The sequence below is a fragment of the Thermobia domestica genome, chromosome 9 (genome assembly GCF_964235325.1).
Source record: "Thermobia domestica chromosome 9, izTheDome1.hap1.1, whole genome shotgun sequence".
Lineage (NCBI taxonomy): Eukaryota > Metazoa > Arthropoda > Insecta > Zygentoma > Lepismatidae > Thermobia > Thermobia domestica.
Genome location: NC_137462.1, coordinates 25,692,952 through 25,717,243, shown reverse-complemented (window position 1 = coordinate 25,717,243; position 24,292 = coordinate 25,692,952). Strand labels below are relative to the sequence as shown.

Genomic DNA, 24,292 nt, shown 5'->3' with positions numbered 1-24,292 from the left:
GACATGCAACCCCTGTATACAACTATGTGGTGTTGGAATGTATAACTTGAAGGATACGATGCTTTACTTTTTAAAAATTTCAACACTTCCAGTGTATCCCTAAAAATTGTAATCAAGAAATAACTTTAAAAAAAAATAGAACTCAACAATCTACACAAAATTTGCAATCGATCAGTGAGAAAGGCATTTTTCTAGAGCTTGTGGTTTCCGAGATATTGTCCAAAGAATTTGCCACAAATATATAAACCTAGCGTTTTAATATATAGATTAGACTCCCTACAAGTCGTATGCCAAGTATTTTTAAAAAGAAAGAAAAATAAATTTTAACAGTGAAATCTAATATACATCATTTTTACCATTAAAAAAGAAAGAAATCTAAGGAGAAAAACGCAAACACTGTTATCACGTACGAATAAACCTACAGATAAATAAAGCCTCGAGGTGCTTCCTGTGTGAAGCTGTCGATCACAACGTACTTCCTCTTACATTACAGGCGGATGCGGTGAGCATTTGCCGACCGACACCCGTCTAAAAAAACATGTTAAACCAGGCGTCACTACGTCTGTTGTAGAATATGATAAAAACAGGGTTTCCAGGTTCCTTTTTGATTATACTACGTGCACAACGATCTTTCTTTTGGTTTAATCATTCACGTAAAAAATCACCCGCTTTGTTTGATGATTGCATTGCGAGACCAACAGGCACTAGCAACACTGTGCCTGCTTGGCAGACACAAGGAAGACACTAAATAGCCCCCTTTCGTTTGCGTTCACCCTCATCTTCATCCTGCTTTTTGATTCCATGCACACACACATAAAATACCGAGCGAGAAGCATACATACGAATTTGGGTGCCGAAATTGCTGCCTTACCGGAATTATACAATTGCCAGGGGAGCCTCTGATTCCAAATGTTGCCATCCATAGCGCAGAACAAAACCACAAAATGAATTGTATGCATTTACAAGCATATTGTTTTTTATTCATGGTTCAGCACCTCACCAACACGAACTATTGAAAACAACTGGGTACCTACTGGGAAGCGGGCCTGACTATAGGCACAATATCACAAGCCAATCAATCGTACAGTACTTTGAAGTGCCATATTACATCTCTACTGCATTGGGTCCCTGGTTCGATTCCAGCTCATGCTAAGGGGACTTTGCGGTAGACAATCACTATATGCGTGGATTTTCTTGGGATTTTCCCCGTTCCCTCCGACTTTCTTCATTCCACAATTTCATTCATCATCATCATCGTCTCCTTAGCCTTGGTGTATTATCGTGGGACGTTAAAACAGGAATTTCACATTGTTTTCAGGGGGGGGGATAAAGATTCCATGCAAATGCTAAGATACTAGAAATCTTTCTACATATTAAATAACAATAAAAAAGAATAACTGGATTAAAAATCATTTACAGTATTTGTTTCCAGTTGTCTACTGATACTTGTAGTAATGGGCAAATAGTGGCCCGCGAATAAAAAATGAAAACAATATATGTATGAATCGTTCCTTTACTAAGTCTACATGCATAACTGGAAGAGAGTAGCTGGTCTGCAAGTTAATGACTTGGTACCGGGAATTAAAAAAAAAAAAAAAAAAAAAAGTTAATTTCAGGCTCTAATTGGTCTTATGAAACAAGAAATACATATGAAATAAGAACTGGATAATCAGGCTATGGTTTCAGGTCTCAGATATTTTGTCTGCACACTCCAATGCATCAATGCATAATTCCCTTGACATAAGGAAATTGATTTCATACAGCACCAAGAAATCAGATCCTTCACAGATCACTTTTAACAGAAAACAAAAAAACTTCGACTTGTAAATTGAAACATACGTATTGTGTCCAGTGGCGGATCTTGAGGGAAGTCATATCAGTAGAAATTACAATTATATCTCTAGAAAGGAAGAATAACATAGGACATTGGGTAAGTTTCCTTTCCTTAGTTTTTAAGGATATATATATACACACCAAAGTTACTTACCTCAAGAGCCGCCACTGGTTGTGTCACAAGCCATTACCAAAACAAAAAAAAAAAAAAATTTTGTTTAATACAGGTGACCAATCGTTTTGATATCAAAATACCTACAATATAAACACGGTTACAGCGATTACAAAGCTGGTTTATTTTATCAATACAGATAAATATATCAATTTTACACATTAGATACAGCCTAAAAGTACAAAAGGTTGAACGTACTTTCTCTTCCTCTCTGTCTCAGAACGATGAAAGTAAATAGAAAATTCTGGAAAGTAACAGACAAGAAAGAAGAAAATCATGAGGGATAACTTCGGTGGCCCCGCGTAGCGTAGTCGCTAACGTTCTTCTCTTCGGTGCAAGCGGTTCCCGGTGGGGTCACTCGGTCGAAAAAATGTAAAAAGCTTTTTCAGGTCAGCAATCCTGAATAAGGTTTTCCTCATTCACACCAGACAAATGCCTGAAGGGTACCTAACTCTAGGTCCCAGGCCGCTTCCTTCTTTGCCCATCCTTTCTTCCTTCCCTTTTCGCGGATAATGCTCGCCGAGGGACGTCATCCCTCATACGTAACGGGCTAAATAGCCTTGGATGCTGACAGCACAGAAATCTAATTCCTAATCTACTATACGCTTATCGAATGATGAATAAATAAATAAAAATAATACAAAAAATATTTGGATTAACAATGGTCACATCTTTCTCTTATTTTAAAGCCGGATATGGTTAATGAATATGGATAACCGCGTACCCAGACATTAGGATGGAAACAAAAGGATTAATTTAATTGTTATTAATCGTAATTTGGTAGAATGCTATTGAATACTGTTTGTTTTCTGTTTATATATATATATAAACTATTACAGTAAAATTCACACTAAAAGAAATAACTACAGCAACATTCTTCTGTTTTACTTAAAAAGAATTGTCACTACGTCTACAAATTTTCATCAGTTGGATCGTTCCTCATTTTTCTCTTCTTTTTTTTTTCCAAAAGAAGTCTCAGCACTGAAGACAACACATCACGTGCCGTAATTACATTGTAATTTACCTTTTGTTCCTCTCCTAGCTCCACTGCACGCAAAGATAGTTTTGGTATATGACCTCCTGAGAATCTCGGAAAAACTTTCCGTGAAATTACTAGTATACATGGCGGGCGATATATAAAAGAACAAAGCGCCGAGAATAAAGCAAAGTCCTGTCCATTGACTGCGAAAAATCAATTGAGGAAGGCCGGTTTATTTTCCTCTTTAGATATAACTCTTATTTCAGCAACAAACTGCCGGTTTTTATCAGTTTTACGTCCTTAAAATATCCTGAAGGTTAATACAGAATAGGCTTTTACGGAGAACTCAAGTCGAGACAATAAAAATGAGCAAATCGACGGAAAGGTGTGAAATAATCACACATTCTCGTAGAAGAAACGCTTACAACAGCACAATACAATAAATGTTATTGTTCTATATCCTCAATTAAGGTTGGAATAAGTATTGGTTTATCTCAGGGATGCAAATAAGCAACAAAATTTTACTAGCCCAAGAAAAAAGCTATTAGCCCACATTCCACAGTAGAAATCATTTACTTATCTTTGGTATGATATTAAATACTCGCCCCGGGCGAATGGGCGAGTGGTTATTTGCATCCCTGGTTTATCTTACTCTACTCTTAATTCTAATGTTACAGATTGTTTTTTTTTTTTTTTTTTAATTTAAAAATATACGGTGGATTTCATAGTTACTTTCAAATGCTGGTAGCGTAAAGATCCTAATTAGTCTAGTCTAGACATATGAAACAAAAAGAAGCACAAAACAAACATTCAGAAAACTTATGAACATTCAGAACAGTCTTGTTCAAAATAATCTTGGCCACCCTCCGCCTTTAGACAGCCATATTTTGACAACCTTACGTAGGAAATTAATAACACTTCAGCTCTAAATAAAGGTCTCAGTCAAAGAAAATCCATAATTCTTTGATTTAATTAATTCTAAATGTAGGCAAGAGTGCAGGGTTTTTCAGAGTGGTGGATGACTGACAATGTAGACTTACACACCATCCATCACAAATCTTGACTCACGACCCACTCCATCTCTGCTATATACATAAATAGTATTTATTAAGATTGTTAAATTCAATGCGGAGAAGATTAAAAACGCTGTACCGAAGTTTGGTATTTCAAATATACTAACAGGCCATAACACTAAAGAAAGAAGGACTTCAATTTTGTAAACTGAACTTGTATTAAGTTTTAGCAGAATATCTTAAGTTTACAATAAATTGTTTCCTGCACGGAGAATGAGACGTAAGCGATATTCTATACCTAAACAAAAATAGGTTTGTATGTTTCTTGGTTTATGACACTTTTTTCCACGTCTATCAGTTTGAACTTAGGCAAACCCACATAACACGCATACGAACTGTATAAGTTTCAGGAACTTGATAAGGAGGTTAGGCAACCAACATGACAATTGTGATGTGTCAGGTTGCATAACTTACACTTGCTGACCATTAGTGAAATCACAATTCGAAAATCAATAAAACCCTGGACTGAGTATAGAAATCCTTGGGGAGGGAAATGATTTTTTTTTTTAATTGTAAAATTTACTACAGCAAAACAGAGGTGGTACTGAATTTTTTTTAAATCATAAAACGTTAAAAAACTAAATATTTTTCAGAAAAATCACGCTTTGTATATATATAAAAAAAAAGCTCCATTCAAAAGAAATGCTGGTTCTCTTGCATCTCTACGCCCTATAAGGGCTGGTTCTGTAACTACATAACGGAATCGCATTATATGCAGATTACTGCCTGTTAGAATCCAATCGGCATCCGAATAGGTTCATAGTATGATAAAATATATGTCCATTACTCAGATATCTGAAATTTGTTATCGTGAAGTTTTAGTCATACGTTTAACCTATTTCTTACCCCATAAACAAAACAACAAAATAAATCTAGGTTTATGTTGGAAAAATGTAAATGCCTCCATGATAAAACTACAAATACTCAGTCTTTTTGTTCCTGATCCTTGTTTCCTCTTTTTCGTTCTTTCTTCTACTGCTTGTAAAGAAAACGCAAACTTCTAAACATTCAAAAGGATTCTGAAGATGCATGCAACTACACCGAACAATTCAGATTTGCCGGCATTGCAAAGATGCATTGTCGTTCCGAATAAACCTTTCGCGTGCGCATTATTTGCTTTTTTTTTTTTTTTTTTTTTTAAGGAAAAAGAAAAAATTTCATGTTGCATGATGGATATTCAGTTGTAATGACGTTGAAATTTCCGTATTCTAAAAACTAGTTTGTATGCTCTGGAAATGTGCAAGTTAAAAAAAAAAAATAACTCAATAATAAAAGATTTTAAAAAAAGCAGCCTACACTTATCAAAGCGCTACCAGCATGCTCTGAAATGGCCTTGATTTCTTACGTCACTAGTCTGTACATCAATTTCCATGAACAACACTGCTTCGTGGTCAGAGGGAAATTTTATTATCCGAAGTCATTGCACGCGTAGACTCCAACCTACAGTGGCTTTGCTGTCAAGCAGTTTAAGATATAAAAGGAAACTCATCGCTTGCGGGGAAAAAAAAAAGCAGCTAAAAAATAAAAGAATTAAAATGCTCATGTTATATAGTAATCGCAATCCCTGCATCCGCAGTGCTCTGCACACAGGCTTGCCACTGCAGATGCCAAATTGAAATGAACTTGAAGAGATAAAGTAGCATTAAATCAAAGTTTAGAATAAGTGCAAGGATACAGATGGCAGAAGTCATCGATGTTACCAATATTACGTGGTAACTTTCCGGATAGCTGTAAATTCAATGGTCAATATCAGTTGACTGTTACTTTCAAGACAATTCATAAAAAAAAAAAAAAAAAAAAAAGATTATCTATATATCATATTCAAATGCACACTTTTATATGTTTGTGCCCAATTCGATTCAACAATAAGATATCGGAAACCACAAACTCTAGAAATGTGCCTTTTCACTGATCGATTCCAAATTTCGTGTAGATTTGTCACTTCTCATTATTTAAAAAAAAAAAAAAAAAGTTCCGTTATTTTTCTATTTAACGTTTCTAGGTCCTTTTGAGCCCATAAGATTAACAACATCGCTAGAGCGTTCAGGTTGATATCCTTGTGCTAGGCAACCAGAAGAAGAACTACGTAAAGCGGGTTGACGGACATTGCAGGCACTTTTGCTGAATCTATGCTGCAACTTCAAATGCCTATAGGGTACCCTTCCATGAAAACAACGTTTTCATTGAAAATTCTTGGATCTATAGCAATTCACTCTCAGAGTCCTTCACTTGTGTCTGTAAAAGGACGTACAGATATAGTGGGGAAGTGGGAAGAAGATGCAGGCTCATATTAGAATGATGTGCTGTGTAGACAGCGCAGTTTCAGCTAGTGCTATATGTACTGGAATCCCAACCACTACTTGGTTCGGTAACCGAAACGAGCATCCCCACCCGCATCTGGAAAGCATGCATGTTCATAATTTGGTCACGAAGCCACATTACGTGTACGTGTGAGGCATTGATAGCAACACGTTAGTCACTATTTGTCACGCTTTACTCATTTAAACACAAAATAGAAGCCACAGATGCCTTGCACTAATTTCTTCAGCTCGACTGTGATTGGTTCCTGGGTTTTCCTTATAAGATTCTAAGTCAGTACGTGTGTATGTTACTCTACACGATAACTCTGGAACGAAAACGAATTTTTGAATTATCTTTTTTGCAATATATAGCTAAATCAATTATATCGATCGATTTCGTTGATGAAGTCAATCCGTTAACATCTTAACGGGTAACGGTGGCTTTAACCCACCCACTACTCCACACTGTAACGGTTGAAAGAAAACGAATTTTTGAATTATCTTCTTTGTCGTAGATAGCTAGAGATTTTCTCAGCCAAGTTCGTTAATGAAGTTAATACGTTAAGATTTTCAAGGGGTAACGGTGACTAATGGTGGCTATCTATATATTAAAATTTATTTATTTATTTATTTATTTAGAAAACAACACAACAGGCTTAATGCCTAATTATAGTGTCGTATAATACATACATAGACATATATACATTTACCCGTACAATTAATCAATTCAATTCGAGTGTCAGGTACTCGGTAATAATCCTGTTTCTAAATACATATTCTGACATACTGAATATATCTAATACATCAGTTTTCTGACTTAATTCATTGTAGGAGTCACACATTCTCCACAGCGGAGATTTACTGAGAATATTTGTTCGTGCCCTTTCACAGAAAAATATACCAGTATTCCCTGGTCTTGTTCTGCCTGTTGGAACGCTCAGATATATTTTCGTGAGTTGCTCTGGACAGTCAATTTTATTATTTAATACTTTATATAAAAATAGTAAATCAAACATCTTTCGTCGATTCGTCAACGTTAGGAAATTCAAACTCCTTACTAAGTCCACGTAGGGAATCTGTGTGGGATAGAAAGCTGTTTTCTTGTACGTAAGCATTTTTAGAAATTTAAATTGCATGTTTTCTATTGCTTGAAATTATTTACATTCGGTGTCCAAATAACGCACGCATGTTCTAATCGGGACTTTACGTACAAATTATAAAGTTCAATGAATGTTGACTCGTTTCTAAACTCTTTACCCATTCTATAGATAAAACCCAGGTTTCTGAATGCAACGTTAGAGATTGCATCGATGTGATGAGAGGTCAATTTTGAATCAAAAATTACTCCTAAATCTTTAACTGAATTTGGTTTACACAGAGATATACCATTAATTATATACGGATAATTGATGGGAGTTTCTTTCCTTGAGAACAATAAAGACTTGCATTTAGAGATATTCAATGAAAGTTTGAAAATGCTAGGTTTATATGTTTTACTCCAAAGAAAAGTTTATATGTTTGTCTCCAATCCTTTCGACAATGAGATCTCAAAAACCACAAGTGCTAGAAACGTAGTTTTCACTGATCGATTCCAAATTTTGTTTAAATTGTCTAGTTCCAATTAAATATTTTTTTTAAAAAAACATAGTAGTTATTTTTTATTGCATTTTTAAGGGGTACATTAGAAGTGTTGAATTTTTTTAAAAAAAAGTAAAGCATCATATCCTACGAGTTACACATGTCAATACCACATAGTTGTATATATCAGGCGTTTGTTTCATGGCCAAATAGTAATGAGAAACGAAGAATTATGATTTGTCCAGTCTAAGAAAAATCTTTATTATTTGAAGTGTTTTCGTCCAATGAACACCATATACCACTGAATAATTAATTGTGTGTGTGTGATGTATTTGCTTATTACATACTGCATGCAAGAAGAAAGAAAACATTGATCATACATGAATTAGAAACTTTAACCGGAAATAGTCTCAAATCTTGCAAACCGTGCGATATATTGAAAAAAATAATAAAAAAAACATCTCCCCTTTATGGTACCCCTTGCCGATTTTTATCAAGACGTCTTCCACTTGTGTTTGTAAAGGAGCATGTACAGATGTTGTCAGGAATGACGAGGAAATTCATGTTCACATGTGAATGATGCGCGGTGTAGAGAGCGCTGATTCAGCTAGTCCATATTAAAATGTTTACGATTGAAATGAAGATGTATAATTGAAGATGCACGTAGTACCGTTAGATAGCAACAAATATCACTGAGCGGTTGACATTTACCGGACGAAATTGAAACTTCCAGGCGTGGTCCTCTTTTACTATCTTGAGCAGAGTTCATTGGTTTCTACAGTAGAACTGTCATTAGTTTTTACTTTACGAACCTAGTTAAATCAAATTCTAAAATCAGATAACTAAAGCCTATACAAGTCATTTCACAAAACTGTCGAAAAAGCTGATTTCTACAAGTAAATTACTCTTTTTAGAATCTTCGAGGAAAAAAAATAACGTCATATTGTAGTGCTATTACAGATTTAACAAATGTAAATAAAAGTTTACTAGATGTCCAAGGAAAGCCACAATTTTCAAATTTCGCCCTCCATTAAACTGTTCTATATTTCTGGGTGTTGACGCGAATATTAGCATCTGTCAACTCCCTGAGGAAATTCACAGAAAGCTGATAGATGAAAGGAAATTAAGTATTTCAGTCTGCACTTTAGGCTAAGACGACGACGATTAAGAGCCTGCCTTACTAAAAATAATACGAAATTTACCATTTTCTTTTGCTTGATTATTCATCAGTGAAAGGAGATAATGAAATGCAAGTTACCATAATCATAGATAATGCTAGTCTACAACAGAAAATATGAACCTGAAGAATGTTCAGTGTTGCCATCCATACAAATTACAGTGTTGCCAGAATAACAATTTCCCTAAAATCTAAGTTAAGACAGCGAGTAGAGGAATGAACTCAACTACATTTGATTACGTATCATGTTGTTTTGGTTTCTTGTGAACTACTTTTTCATTAACATTGTTATTTAGTTTTAATAACTGTATGTTAAAACTATTTTGTTTATTACAAACTAAATACAACTATTATTTAAAAAGTAGTTCACAAGAAACCAAAACAATATGATACGTAACCAAATGCAGTTGAGTTTGTTCCTCTACTCGCTGCCTTAACTTAGATTTTAGGGAAATTGTTTTTCTGGCAACACTTTAATTTGTATGGATGACAACACTGAACATTCTTCAGGTTCATATTTTCTGTTGTAGACTAGCATTATCTATGATTGTGATAACTTGCATTTCATTATCTCCTTTCACTGATGAATAATCAAGCAAAAGAAAATGGTAAATTTCGTATTATTTTTAGTAAGGCAGGCTCTTAAGGCATGTGAATGATGGAAGAATTGATAGAATGAGAATTGATGATTGAAGGAAACGGGAGTGCCCGGTGAAAACCCACGAATTCGATTTTGTCCATCACAAACTTTACTTGGACAGGGATCGAACTGGGAACTCCACGCACCAAAGACAAGCGCTCTACCACTGAGCCACTGTGCCTCCCACAGAAACTTGAAGTTTAAGATTTAGTCTCGATATGTCGAATGGTATGGCTTACACACACAGGCAACCAAAAGCCACATACAATGATAAAGAAAAATATAAATCAGCTACAAACTCCAATAGCCACGCTCTTAATAAGTAAAATACTTTTTACTACTAAGGCTGTTCGAAAATAAAATAAAATAATAATAATAATAATAATAGTCCCACTGTCATTTGGTTTTTGTTAGCTGGTGCCATGTAATAAACACATCTGCTCTTGTTACCGGTTTCTCCTGCGTCTAGAGCAAGCACCTGCTGGATCAACACTGAATTTTAACTATTCAATCTTCATTGCATAAACTACGTTTTTTTTTTTTTTTTTTTTTTTTTTTTTTACAGCTGTTGTACCAGTGCTGTTAAAATAATTCGATTATTTGTTATTCGAACAACTAATCGAATCATTTTTCTGTTATTCGAATATCTGAATATTCGTTTTCAATATACAAACAATTATCCGAATAACGAATTTTGTTGGAAAAACAATTTTTTTTCGAACTATCGAAGAAGGAATCGAACCCGGGTCTTCTGTGCCAAAGACTGGTATGCTAACCTTATACCGACAAACTCTCCACTCATAGATAACCGAAACTGAATTAGTGGCTTGCTTTTGAATCTGGAGTTGAGAGTTACATCCTAAGAAAGTTTCATGGGTGACATGCACCATATAATACGCCAAAGCTGACGATCCGCTAACGAGGACCGGGAAAATAATTTCGCGGATCGGTGGCTGAATACCACTGCATTAGACAATTTACCACACATTTGGTTCACTACATTAACAATTTTGTGAATCTGTGTTAAAAACAGCTCTTCAACGCTTGATAAATACTAGTAAAATATAATGACGGTGTGCAACTATGTTTTCTCCCTTCTTCAATTCACGCTGTAGCGACTGTGCGAGTCGGGGAGTGGTAAATCGACATCTGAAGGGGAAACTTCGGAGACGAACAAAGACTGCCACTGCACCGTCGTTCATAATCGAAGAATAGGCCCGAATAGTGCATCAGCAGCAGAGAAATTGGAAAACATATGGAAAAAGGGGGAAAGAAGGGGAGAGTAAAACATTTCCGAGAGTCTAGAACTCATATTTCTCTGTTTTTTTGTTGAGGTTCGTCATTTTTCACCCAGAATTCTCGTTAAAACTCGTCACGACAAAGAAAACCCATGCATATTTTCTTTTTAGAGAACATAAAAGTTCCGACTGCTCTTCAAGACGTTTCGACAAAAGCCATTTCAAACACGGCGATTCCACAGGAGTGTCTGGAACCTAGCTGTCTCAAGACTTCAGATAAGATATATACAGCGCCAATGGAAACTCCTCAGATAGATTTAGATTGTACTTAAACTCGCATAAATATTTCAGGAAACGAATCATTTCTTATTCACTGAATTCTGTTGAAGACTAATTCAGTGAAGAAGAACTCACTGAAGAATGCAACTAGTACTAGTATACTTCTTTTTAGAATAGTTGTTCAAATGTGGGCGTTAACACCTTCCAACGAATCGTTCTCGTTTCCAAAGGGCGTTGAAACAGAAAGAGGCTATAGACTAGTTAGGGCAAGTTCGAAATTTCACGACCGTCCAGACTTTTATTATTGGACGAAAGCCATTATGTATACTACAAGTTATCAAAGTTTATTTATTTATTTATTTTTTTTTTAAACAAGATAACGTACGTAGACTGTAAAAATTGAAGCCTCTTTCTGGTTCTTAGACTGCTTCGTCCAAGTCTTACGTCCAGCCTTTGCACGGGTGGATTGGATTAAAGGGTCGGGGAACGATCAAGACAATCGCATTTACTCAAGGGGGCGCTACGCTCGAAAAGTTGAGAACCACTGATTTAGAATACATGCTAAAGGGATTTCTACATACTAAAGCGAGACGAAAAGGGATTTCCGATAAAGAATAGATTGAGACAAAACGAGACTTCTACACATTTTACGATACGAGGCGAAAAAAAACCTTATTTCTTCTGTCGTGGGCAACACTGGTGGCAAGTGTTTAGCTAGGGGACTACTGGGAAAAGCTACATGACTATTTCTTATTTCTTATTTAAAATGGCGGAGTTAAGGCATAACCTTTTCTTCCGATTGTAAAAGAAAAATGCAAATGGTTGAGTGGACCTCATAATATATATATATATATATTTTTTTCAAACAACGAGAATAAAAAGGATATACACACTTAGGATCACATCACAGTGCAGAGTTTACCTAATATTGTGTATCTTTGGTGCGAGGGTTCCGGATTAGATTCCCGGTGGAGACACGGTCGAAAAAGTTGAAGAGCTTTTTCAGGCCAGTCATTCTGAGAGAGCTTTTCCTCATTCACACCAGGCAAATGCCTGAATGGTACCTAACATACAGTCCCAGACCGCTTCCTTCCTCCCCTTTTCTTGGATACTGCGATCGCCGAGAGAAGTCATCCTTCATACGTGACGGGCTAACATGGCCACAAATGCCGAAACCACAGAAATCTACCTAAGAATTGGAGGACGAGCAGGGAGCTACTGAAATGAAGGAAGCAGCGGACACTGTCAACAGAATTAGTAGTAATAACTACGCAATACCGTAGCCAGAACCTTAAGGTAGGGGAGATGACATTTTTGTTCGGGGAAAAGGGGGGGGGGATACTTCGAATTCATTTCACGTTCTTGATTGCTTACTTTCTAAACTTACATTTATTTATCCTTACAAACAACCGAAAGCTTCAAGAGTTGAAGGCGGTCGCAACGAGGGTGGTTGAAACACCTCTCATTCTGGATTTTGAGTCTAATAGGTGTCACTGGTCGCTAACTTGCAGTAAAGAACAGAAGTTGTGAATTTTCAAAAACAAACAAGTTTCATGGAAAATACTGTCAAAAATAAATAAATAAAAGATGAATAAATATGTGAATGGTGGAAGTTTTATAATGAGGAATATCAGTGCAATTATACAGATAATATAAGACGTCTATTACGGAAATATCACTCACAGAAGAATACGTGGAGAGAGCTTTAGCTGTGAATTGGAGTGACCTTTACTTTTAGATAGACCAAGAACGTAGAAAATAAATGGATAATATAAAGCAGGATCGTGTAGAGGTCAGTAACAAGAATAATGATTAGAGTAGGTTGATTGGACTTTCGATTATCCATACTCGAAGACACGGAGTACATGGTTGGACCCCAGGTAATGACAATTTGTGGTGGACAAAAGTGTCTTGAGATTTCTTAGAGTTCTGTCTGTTTCTCCTAAATTTTTATTCCACCAATTATTTTATAATCATTTACTTCCAATCAGTGGCGTACGAAAAAATTATTTAGGGGATTTAACCCCCTCCCCGTGAGAAAGATATTATGCAGAAAATAAAAAAATGTACTATACGAACATCTAAATTATATGATTTAGGGAGCTTAAATGCCTCCCTGTTGAAGAACTACGTAAGTCACTGGTTTCAATAATCATCTTGTCATTTGAACATGGAAGGCTAACACGTCAAATTAAATATTTCATTTATTTAATTCTCCATTCTGAGGATATAAGACTTTTAACCCATAGAATGAATTCGTAAAACCAAATTTATTGAATAATGTTTAATGTTATAAAGGAGCATAAATAATAATTACAATTTTTTTTGAGAAAATACTCATTTTAATTCATAATAGACTTTAATTAACCGAAAGCTATGACATGAAATTGAAATTGTAATATTTTTCTAGTATATGACTAGGATTTAAGAAACTATTTGTCTAGTATACAGCTAGCGGTTTTTTTTTTTAAAATAGACATTTTAGTTACCATAGCAGGAATGATTTAGGAAATTTCCAGATTATGAAAACAGCGAGTACTGTTAAAATTAACATAATGATTTTCATCCCCTTATTCAAATGTCCTTTGGCTGATATTTGGAAACATTGTTCGAATAGTGTTAATTATAACACTATTTACGTAAATAAGCTACTATCTGTATAGGAATAATAATAAAGTATATGAACTCCACTTAATGTGAAAATGTTATTATGGAACACCAAAATTCCAGAAAATAGAAAATGTTCATGATTTTGACGAATAATCATAACACAGCATGGATGGTATATTACTTCTCTAATAATATCCACGTGACAGTAATTATCATTAGAGAAAAAATTGGAGATCACTTTTGGATAAGCGATTAGCGTAGGCACCTTTGGCGTGAGAGATTTGGATTCGATTCCCAACGGAAGCTCATGTGGTTCGGATCCACGTTAAGCTATGGATCCCTGTCTCGTATATAGCATTGCTCCTAACAGGGACACCAAACTGAAAAATCAAATACAGCCAATATTTTGGGAGTCATGGTACTTTCTGCTTCAGTGACGATGACAGCTTTTATTTGGATGAGGGGCGGTCTGAGGGGGGGCAGGCGTAGCCACCGAGGATGCTCGTCCCCTGGCCTCTAGCGCCATCAGAGTTCCGCTCATCTACTACGAGGTATCCTTTTCCTTTCATAGACAGCCTCAGACAATGAAATGCAACATTGATTCGCCTGCAAACTTGTAACCTGAGGGACGGAAACGGCATGAGTCTGGAAAAGTTTCGCTGTTATCTACTTTCCCAGCAACCACTCCCCATACCTACCAAATTTTCACTGTACCATCGGACTTAATTTACTGATGCTTGATCCCAACGCAATTGCCACCTTATACCTGACTTTCTTTTCCCCTCCCGTTGCAAACGAAAAATTATGAATCTATTATTCACTTATTTTCACGTTTTTACCTCTTTTGCCTCATACAGGGTTAAACTCAGAAAGCTCAGAGGATTTCACCTGGAGGAAGCAAATTTTCCCGGCTCCAGATAGAAGTCCTAAACTTTTGAACTGGACAGTCTAGCAACAAAAACAATTAACAACGGTAAAAGTTGTTCTCCAGGAAAAACTTCAACACTGGCACTACGTTAACTGTATCTAGCGCTTATAATTATATCATTGAATAGTACGATATAATTAAGGAGCTATTTCGTCAAGACTTCTCTACATCAACAAAGTAGCAACACGTAGATAGCTTTTTTTTCTTTTTTTATTATTATTAGTTCTTGTGTTATTCTAAATAAACTGAGAAGCCTTTAAACTAATTTTGGGTTAAGGGGATGTCTACCCACTTGCAAGTGTTTCAGGATCCCTATAAGATAACACGTAGATATTTCTATGTGAATATTTAACAAGATATTGCACTTACCGTCTCAAAATTTTCCATGATATTTTCCAACAGCAATACCTATATGTTCATGGTGTCTGTTTTTGATTTAATGCCCCAGATCAATTTAGATTAATTATAATGTATACTTCCGTTTACACTTGGCAACGTAGAGGATAGAATTTCTCCAGGAATTGAGAGCTCTCTGCTGAACCTCTAGCCCTAATAGTCTTCGCGTCACGTGGTAGTGATTTATGAGCGCTTCTGGCTAAAAACAAATGTTGTCTCTGTTTTTTTTTTTTTTTTTTTTTTTTTTTTTTGTCAAAAACTTGTTTTGGGCAGCTTTGTCCTTAGTTTTGTCCACTGCCTCTATCGAGATAGCAGTTATACAATGGAGATCGTTTGCAGATCTCATAGCAGATAATGTAACATTCTTTGAAGAAACTCGAAGACTGACATACGAACCGCGTGACAATTTGGGTAGGGAATCTGGAGCGTTGCAATTTTACGTTCTGAAGTCCGCCTTATCACACAAGACGAAATGACCATAAACAAAAGACTTGTGAAGGAAGAAGGAAAATGTTCTTAGTAATTGTATCCAATTGTTTCCACATTTTTCACCTTTCCCCCCGAAAGATCCCTTCGAAAAGGGAAAGAGGGGAGGGTGATTTTGTGACCCTTGAGTTTTAGAATAGTCTTGAAACGAACTGCAAAGTGCACTTACTGGAAATTCTACTGTCGTTCTGCTATAATATCTGTGTTGCAAGAAGTGTGACAAAATGAAGGAATCAAAGAGGAAAACAATTTGTTACTCTCTCCTTCCAAAAAAGAAGTCTCGCCAAGCTAATTCATATGTGTGGTCGATCTCAGAGTATGGAGTTCAGAGACTGGATAGTTAATATTTACCATTCAGGATTATCTTACAACCAATTAAATTCCATTTTCACCTGGCTTGGGCTGGGTTTGGGCAACTCCCTCTTGTGCAGTCGCCTGGACCCAGATCAGGCTCGTATTTATGGACATGTGTCTGTTTCCGGATCACTTCGGAATTGATCCTTCGTTAATAACCATTCAAGTTCATTACTATATTTCCTGAATTATCCAGTAATCCTTTCTCCTCCAATCCTTTATCTTTCTTCATTCTTTCTCTTTTTCTTTTCTTCTCTGCCTCCCTCTGCTACTCTTCTTTCTCACTCTTCTTTTTCCTAACACTAACAAAACTGAAAAACGGTGTCGTGACGGGGAGTAGTCGCTATCAGCACGGTCAATAAGTTGTTTCGATAGTATTTTTTTCTTCGGGAGTCCGATATGGAATGATTAACTCGAAAATGAACATATACAGAAAGAATAATAATAATAAAATTTATTCATGATTTCAATTATCAGATAGGAGAGTATTGTATTTCTTCCTTACTTCGGGCGACTCCTCCTTCCACCCACGAATAACATTACCCGTATACATGACAATAGGAAGGTATTTCGTTGAAAAATACGCTTTTTGTAGGATCATTTTAATTTCAGGCATATAGTCATTCTACTCCTTTTCATAATGTAATTAATATAGATGTATGCACAGTATAAATGTAATGTGTTAGAGATGTAATAAACTATTTCGTTGATAATTGTTTTTGGTAGAATCATTTGAATTTCAAGCATAACGTCATACTAAGGGGTTCCATAGTCTTGTGGTTAGAACTTTTGACTCCTGTTCGCGTGATTCTAGGTTCGATTCCCTACTAGAATAATCAAATCATTGGCGTTTGCTCATCGTTGTGAGCCAAGCTGGGGAGCCACGTGATTAAAAGACGTGACAGTCTATAGAATTAATATAAATGTATACACAGTACAAATGCTGTTTGACAGTAGTAAGGTATTTCGTTGATATGTATACACTATTTCTAGGATGTATACATTTCTTTGTATACGACTTTTATAATGTATAATGTATTCTTATAATCAAGAATGAAATTTTAAAATTCTTCTTCTTCTTCTTCTTATTATTATTATTATTATTAAGTATTCTGCCTTTTGGCCGGTCCTGGGACTGATGAGATTTTTTTCGTTTCTTCTTAATTTTCAGTTTGGACCTTGAAATATTTCTTCCATGTTTCTCGATTTTCAGCTTCTTCTTAATAATAAGTAATTATTAATGCTTAATAATAATTAGGCATAACAATGTTAGAAAACTGAAATATTTTAACAGAGCAGTTGATTTCCACGAATGTCTAATAACAAATTTTACCACCCAAGTGAGATTTATACCACTTGACACTATGGTTCGGAACTCATGACTATCATATTTGTGTTACAAGGTTATTTTCTAAAGACAGCTGTTTATTAGTCTAAAATCTAAACTCAGCAATACAGCCCATAGGGGCCTGGACATGCCAGCTGGTAAACATTCACAACCTAGAAGATCGTGATCAGTGCAATGACATCAAACAATCCTTTCGTCTTTCTTGGCCAGAGATCGCTACCACTTTATTCGGATAGTTCTCCATTTCTTTCACGATGTTGACTTAACTTCGAAAGTTGAGAGCTTACACTGGCAATCGAATCCTATTCTACGTACAATGGAGACACAATATAACGAGATTCAGCTAAGGAAAAACTCCTAAATAGTCATTAGTAGGAAAAGAAGCTGAGTACTATTCAGGAATGAATTTTTGATCATCTCTTAGGGGGAGGATATTTTCGAGAAAATGTACGCATGGATAATAATAATAATAATAATAATAATAATAATAATAATAATAATAATAATAATAATAATAATAATAATAATAATAATAATAATAACACAGCTACACAAAAAGAATAAAAGTTCTGTGCACCAGACCCCAGGGTATGGATTCAAAATATTTTGGTACCCAGAATCCAAATTTCGAAACTCCAGGACGATTGACCGTGATATTTTTTTAAATGGGCGATAAACATAAGCAAACGTAAAACAGCACTTACGTTCTTCGCCCATAAAACAAAGTTGACACGGTCAAATCGTCCTGGAGTTTCGAAATTTGGGTTCTGGGTACCAAAATACATCGAATCAATACCCTGGGGTCCAGTGCACAGAACTTTTATTTATTTTGTGTGGTTGTGTAATAATAATAATACTGTATAAGGAAAAGGAATGAAGACGTACTAAAGGAAGCTAATGAAGGACGACAGATCATGAAGATAATAGGGAAAAAAAGAAACAGCATGCTTGGACATCTTATTCGGCACTCCGATTGGATCACCGTGTTGATAGGGGAAAAGGCAGAAGAAAAACCAGGAAGTGGAAGATCAAGGATAGAAAAATCTATCAGTTTTACGTCCCACAGTTATGCCTGGTAGGTTAAAGGAGCTAGTGATGTTGTGAAAAGAAGGAAATGCTGGAATGCAGAAAGTGGAAGGAAACGGGAGAATCCCGAGAAACCCCCCACACATGGTGTTTGTCCTCCACAAAGTTCACTTGGTGCGAGCTGAGATCGAACTAAGGACGCCATACATTAAAGGTGAACGCTCTACCACTGACCCACCGCGGCCCGACCAGGGATAGATGCAGTTACGAAGAAGAGACCTTATCAAATTATAAAACAGCTCTCCCAGGGGAGAGAAAAGTTTTAAAATTTCCTTCTTGCGCATCAACCTATGATTGAAGTGAGAAAGATTATTATTATTATTATTATTATTATTATTATTATTATTATTATTATTATTATTATATCGAGAATGTACTTCTGGGTTTCCTCCTTAAAAAATACACACACTATTTCCAATTATGGTTATCCTACTTTTTACAAATTTGTCTTTTTTTTCCTCTGTCTTTCATTCCCATCATGCGATGGGTGGGCCATAGAAGGTGACGCCTTTTCTGTGGCCAGAGTGATCAAATTTGTCTAATTCAATATTGGTTTAAATAGTATTAGTTTTCAAGCTACATATATGAGTTCTTTGACTAACTGAATAGTGCACGCCCCTTCTGGCTCACTCGCCACTATTTAACATTAAATTTCAGATGCCTCGATATACTTGCACAAGTTTATTATTTCTAAAATAAACATTACGTAAAAGGTTATTCAAATTGATATCAAGTTTTTCTGACATTTGTATATTACGCATATCTTTCTTAATTTGCATTACTCACATTACCCCAGAGAACGAACAAATTTTAGAGTTCTGGTTTGAACTTCTCTTACAATAATAAGCAAATATACGAGGAACAAATTTACCATTATTGACGATGCGGAGGGGAGGAGATTTTCTGGACTAGGAAGAAATGTGTGCGGGTGCAGAGCAGAGGTCTGCACGGGCCGGAATTTTCAGCCCGGGCCCGGCCCGTGAATTTACAATATGAGGCCCGACCCGAGTCCAAACATTTAGCATTTAGGCCCTAGCCCGGACTGAGCTCTGTGATAATCAAATAAGCCCGAATTGCAGAAACTTAATTATTAATGCAAAATTGTATTTTTATTTACAGCAATTCGAGGTTTGATTTTGCAGTTGTGTTTTAAAAGTCCTCCAGAAAGAACGGTGCAATTTGTATCGTTTTACACTATATTTACAAAGCTAGGCCCGAAAAAGTCCGAGAAATATGGTTGTATATTTAAAAATCCACAGCCCGAACCCAGGGGCGTCATTTAGGAGGACAGGGAGAGGCATTTGTCCCCCTCCCGAGTTTGAGATTTATATAATTTTATCAATAGCATAGTAGTAAATCAGTGAAAAGCGCGAAATTTTACATATATCAAGGGGTCTTGGCCCCCCAAGCCAAATCTGAAATGACGCTACTGCCCGAACCCCTCCCGGGCCCGAAGTGATACATTCTTTGTAGGCCCGAGCACGTGCAGACCTCTAGTGCAGAGGCGTTTCAAGTGGTGGGCGACTGCCCACGGCCTTGCATCTTGAGGGACCTCGCAAAGACCAACGAGCCTAAATCGATTTAGCACTCACTTTTGTCGATGCAACAATAGAAACAATACGCTTCAAACTAACTTTTCATCTATTCGTATATATTAGATCGCTAGCATACGCGACAGGCGGCGAGTTTATTTTAAAATTGCAATAATGAATGTGTATAAGTCTTTATCGTTGAGATGAATTGTTTTCGATAAATTTTATTATAATTAGCAATTTTTAAAAAAGGGGGCAGGAAGGACTCGTAAACCTTATTCGCCTTCTGTGCAGATGGTATGGTAATAATCAATACTGGATAATGAAATTGTAAGTGTAAAGGCTAATATGGAACAGAGAAACAAAAGAGAATTTCTTCAGAAGGGAATTGGGAGGGGAGGGGATGAGAGTACAATGCTGTGACACTTAAAATGCGTCTTGATTTGTATACTTCAACAAACTTTTCTTATTAGATTACGCAATTTCTAGTTTCTTACTCCGATTATTCAAAGTATTCAAATGTTCTCGGAGGGAGTGACCGCCCCTCCCTTTAATCCGTCCGTGGTGTCATTCAGTTTGGCTTTTCGCTACTAATTCAAAGTGCTTTCCGAAACAAGTTGTCTTCTTGTGATAGCAGGGGGTGGAAGAAACAAACAAACCGTGAAAGGAAGAAAGAAGAAATTTTGGGCTCTTCCAGTCCAGACCATTCTAACCACTGAGAAGTGAGAATCACAACGTGATTTTTCTGGTAAGAGCGTCCTTTTAAAAGCAGCTAACAAGCAAACAGATGGTCAGCCCTCTCCCCTCTGCAGCATACTTTTTATTCTCTGTTGCCAAACTTACTGAAGAATATATTGCAATTAATCTAACGCATGTAACGTAAATTGGAGACCGTGGTTGGATTTATATGGGTCTTGTGTATTTGTATTAAAAATTTCAAGTTATTACCTGCAATACTTTGTTAGAAATTACCATATTAAATTTTACATGTTATCAAATGGAGAGTTAGAAACCTAAGCGGAGATGGTAGAAGATCCCCTTAACTTTACAATGCCTGCTCCAGCTGGTACACTCGCTCAGAAAAGAAAAATTACACTCTATTCATTTAATGAAAATGGATCAAAACTTCCCTAACCTTAAGCTAACCCGTTCCTACCCCTACTCTATTTAACCCTATCTTATCCTACTCTACTCTACTCTACTTTACTATACCCTTTTAAAGCAGACCTACTGAACGATGCGCAACTGGAGCGTGTATTGTAAAGTTTACCCCTAATTTTTAATTATCTTAACATCATTCTTGTTTCCCTATATTTACTTTTGTGAAAACCCATGTAAGGTATCGTAAGACGTCCATATCTCAATAAGAAACTTTATTTTGGACACATCTCGATTGCTGTATCGTACCAGTTTTATTTGATTTCCAACCAGGGAACTAAGTAAATAAACGAAGAGTTCGATTTCACGTACTTCAATTATTTAATCAAATTCAAGGAGAGTTAATTTTTCTATAGTGTCGCAAACATATCGTGTGTTTTTTTATTAAAGCATTATAGAAGTTATACAGGGTAGCCCAAAAATAGGTATACAGTCCCGTACTGATTATCTCACTGTATTTTATATCAGTTTTTTATTATCTATCAGGTTGACTTAATTTCTTTATTATTTGTTATTAAAGCCTTTTTACTTATATACCTTAAACCCGGAACAGCCGAAACAAATAAACCCATAAGCTAGAATATTATACTTAATCAATGCAGGAGTGTATACCTACGTTTGGGCTACCATTGTACCTTATTCGTTATATCATTTATCAGCTACTATCTGAAGTCGCTGCCACATTTATATTTAGGATATATCAAGTACGCGATTTTTGTATTGTAAAAAATCCAAATTGAAAATAATGGTAAAAACATAGATACTATAGCCTACATGCATCAAACTTCAGTTTTAGTACATAAAATATTCCCACTATTCCTAAGCTTATGTTGATAAAAGTCATTGCATTCAGGGGTGGTATTTACGGCACTAGATGTGGCCATTAAATTCTTTGAGAGACAAATTTTCATAGAAAATGCCAAGTCTGCATTTATTTTGAAAACAAAAAGTTCCGAAATCGAATAAAATTTCATCTCCAAACTAAGTTACCTTCATTTTGCCAACCAATTCAATTTTCTTTACTACTTTTGGGGGAGGGAGACAGGGGATTGGATTTCAAATTTGGGGGGGATTGCGCTCAAGCACTTGCTGGGGAAGCACCGCTTCTTGTATTGTCAATAATATTACTTCACCGTAACAATAAGATAATTATAAACAATGACAGAAATTATGGTTTTACACTATTATCTGTCGCTTATCGCTGACTCTCATTCCTTAACCAATTAAAAACTGATGTAGTTTTACACTCATCAATTTCATTAAAATTACATAATTCAGACTGATGACTATTTCTGCATATTCAAGATCTATATCCAAAAATAAATAAATTAATATTCGTAGGCGCTTGTGAAGTCAGCTGTAACGTTGGATCAATACAAGCCGGTTTTCAAATCACACGGACAGATGGTTGGTTCGTCGAACTCATTCATGATACAAGGCTACACTGGTTCTGTTGTTCACCTAGCAAAACAACAAAGACCAACAAATGAAGAGCACCCTCGTGGGCACTACATACACAACACTAACACTGGAAAACTATCAACCATCACAAAGTAGTTGCAAGAAACTATAAACACTACAAACACTAGGTTTTTTTTTTTTTAAGCTATGGAATTACCTGGACAAAAAACAGTGAGCGTTTCACAGCATCTCGATCCAGTATGTTTGTGTGTGCAGTTATTTCACTTATATTTGTTCACTTGTAGCCGTTGGTAGAAGTTCCTCGTTGAAAATCTCTTTTTCAACCACCACTGTTGGATAATAACTCTCACTCTCGCTCTACACCGCTGCAACATTGAACATACACAATTCAACAGATGTAGATACAATCCCGCTCCGCTCTCCACCGATTATTTTACTTTGCCTTGCCTTGCCCGACTGACTGACTGACTGGATGGAAACGAGGAGGGATTACCGCTGCAGGGCGAAGGGGGCAGCAAGCAGCATGCTCAGTAGGAAACGCAGTGCTAGGGGAGGCAAATGCTACAGCTTCGGTGCAAGGTGGCAAGGCATGGAAATATTTTTGTCTTCACTGATTTTGCTGCACTACTTCATGATTATATTACTCATTCTATCGTACGATCAACGTAAGATTTTTTTTTTAAATACATATGTTCAAATATTGTACACTTATTTGTATATATCTCTGTAAAACGTGATGTTATATGTGAGAATACTTAGCATATGTCTTCGGTGCGTGTAGTTTCGGTTTCGATTTTTTCTTAGAGCTCATTTTTCAGTATTGATTGTCCCAGAATTGTAAGGTAAGTAGTTATACTGTGCCGAAATATGATAGGAACTAAGAGTACCGGGTTTTGAAAACCAGTGGGGGAGCTCCCACAGCTCACGACCAGGAAATCTCGGGGTATGGAATATCACTCAGGCTTAGTGAGAGGTTTGGGGGCTCTTCCCGGAAATTCTTGAAAATTGATTCTTCTAAAACTACAGTTTTAGGTATTTTTGAATAAAAATGGATTTTTTCCTGTCTTTAATTTGCTTTCTTTTCTTTTCTTTTTTTTCCCACAATGGAACATATTTATTCTGTAAGAGCGTATGGCGGCGTAACCAGGTAGGTTCTAAGGTTCCAAGCCTTTATTTCGGTTCTCGTCAAGCCATTATGAACGCCGGCCATTTGTGATATAAAAAGTGGGGGAAAAAACGCTCAAACTAGCACGGAGAAATGCTTTTTCAATTTGTCACTTTAAAAAAAATCCTCAGCGCCACAATTCCGGACGTTTACGTGTTTTCATCCCTGGTATTCTCTGCCCAAACTTTATTTCCTCCTTTCCGCTCCATGAAAATATTGGGCCCTATTATCATTAAGAAGTGTGATGGAATATTATAATTTTTCTCTTTTTCTTTCTTTATTTTTCTTGTTTCTTCTTGTGTTTCTCTCTTTCTTTCTTTTGCTTTCTTCTTTCTTTTTCTGTCGATGGTGTACACTCCTAATTCTCTTCCCCAAGTGAACTTTGTGGTGGACAAACACCGTGTGCATGGGTTTTCTGGGGTTCTCCCGTTTCCTCCCACTTTCTTCATTCCACCGTTTCTTTCATTTCTCATAACCACCGTCTCCTTTAGCCTAGTCGGCATAACCGTGGGACGTAAAACTTAAAAATTTCATTTTT

At 36.2% G+C, this 24,292-nt stretch overlaps 1 protein-coding gene across 1 annotated transcript in view; it reads right to left on the bottom strand.

Moving 5' to 3' along the window:
- The window catches only part of corn (microtubule-binding protein cornetto), a gene marked incomplete in the record, with an annotated part of 206,990 nt that extends 183,868 nt beyond the window's left edge, over window positions 1–23,122 (bottom strand). Inside the window, 1 exon segment of the mRNA XM_081770780.1 lies at window positions 22,786–23,122.
- Between the last annotated feature and the right edge of the window lie 1,170 nt (window positions 23,123–24,292).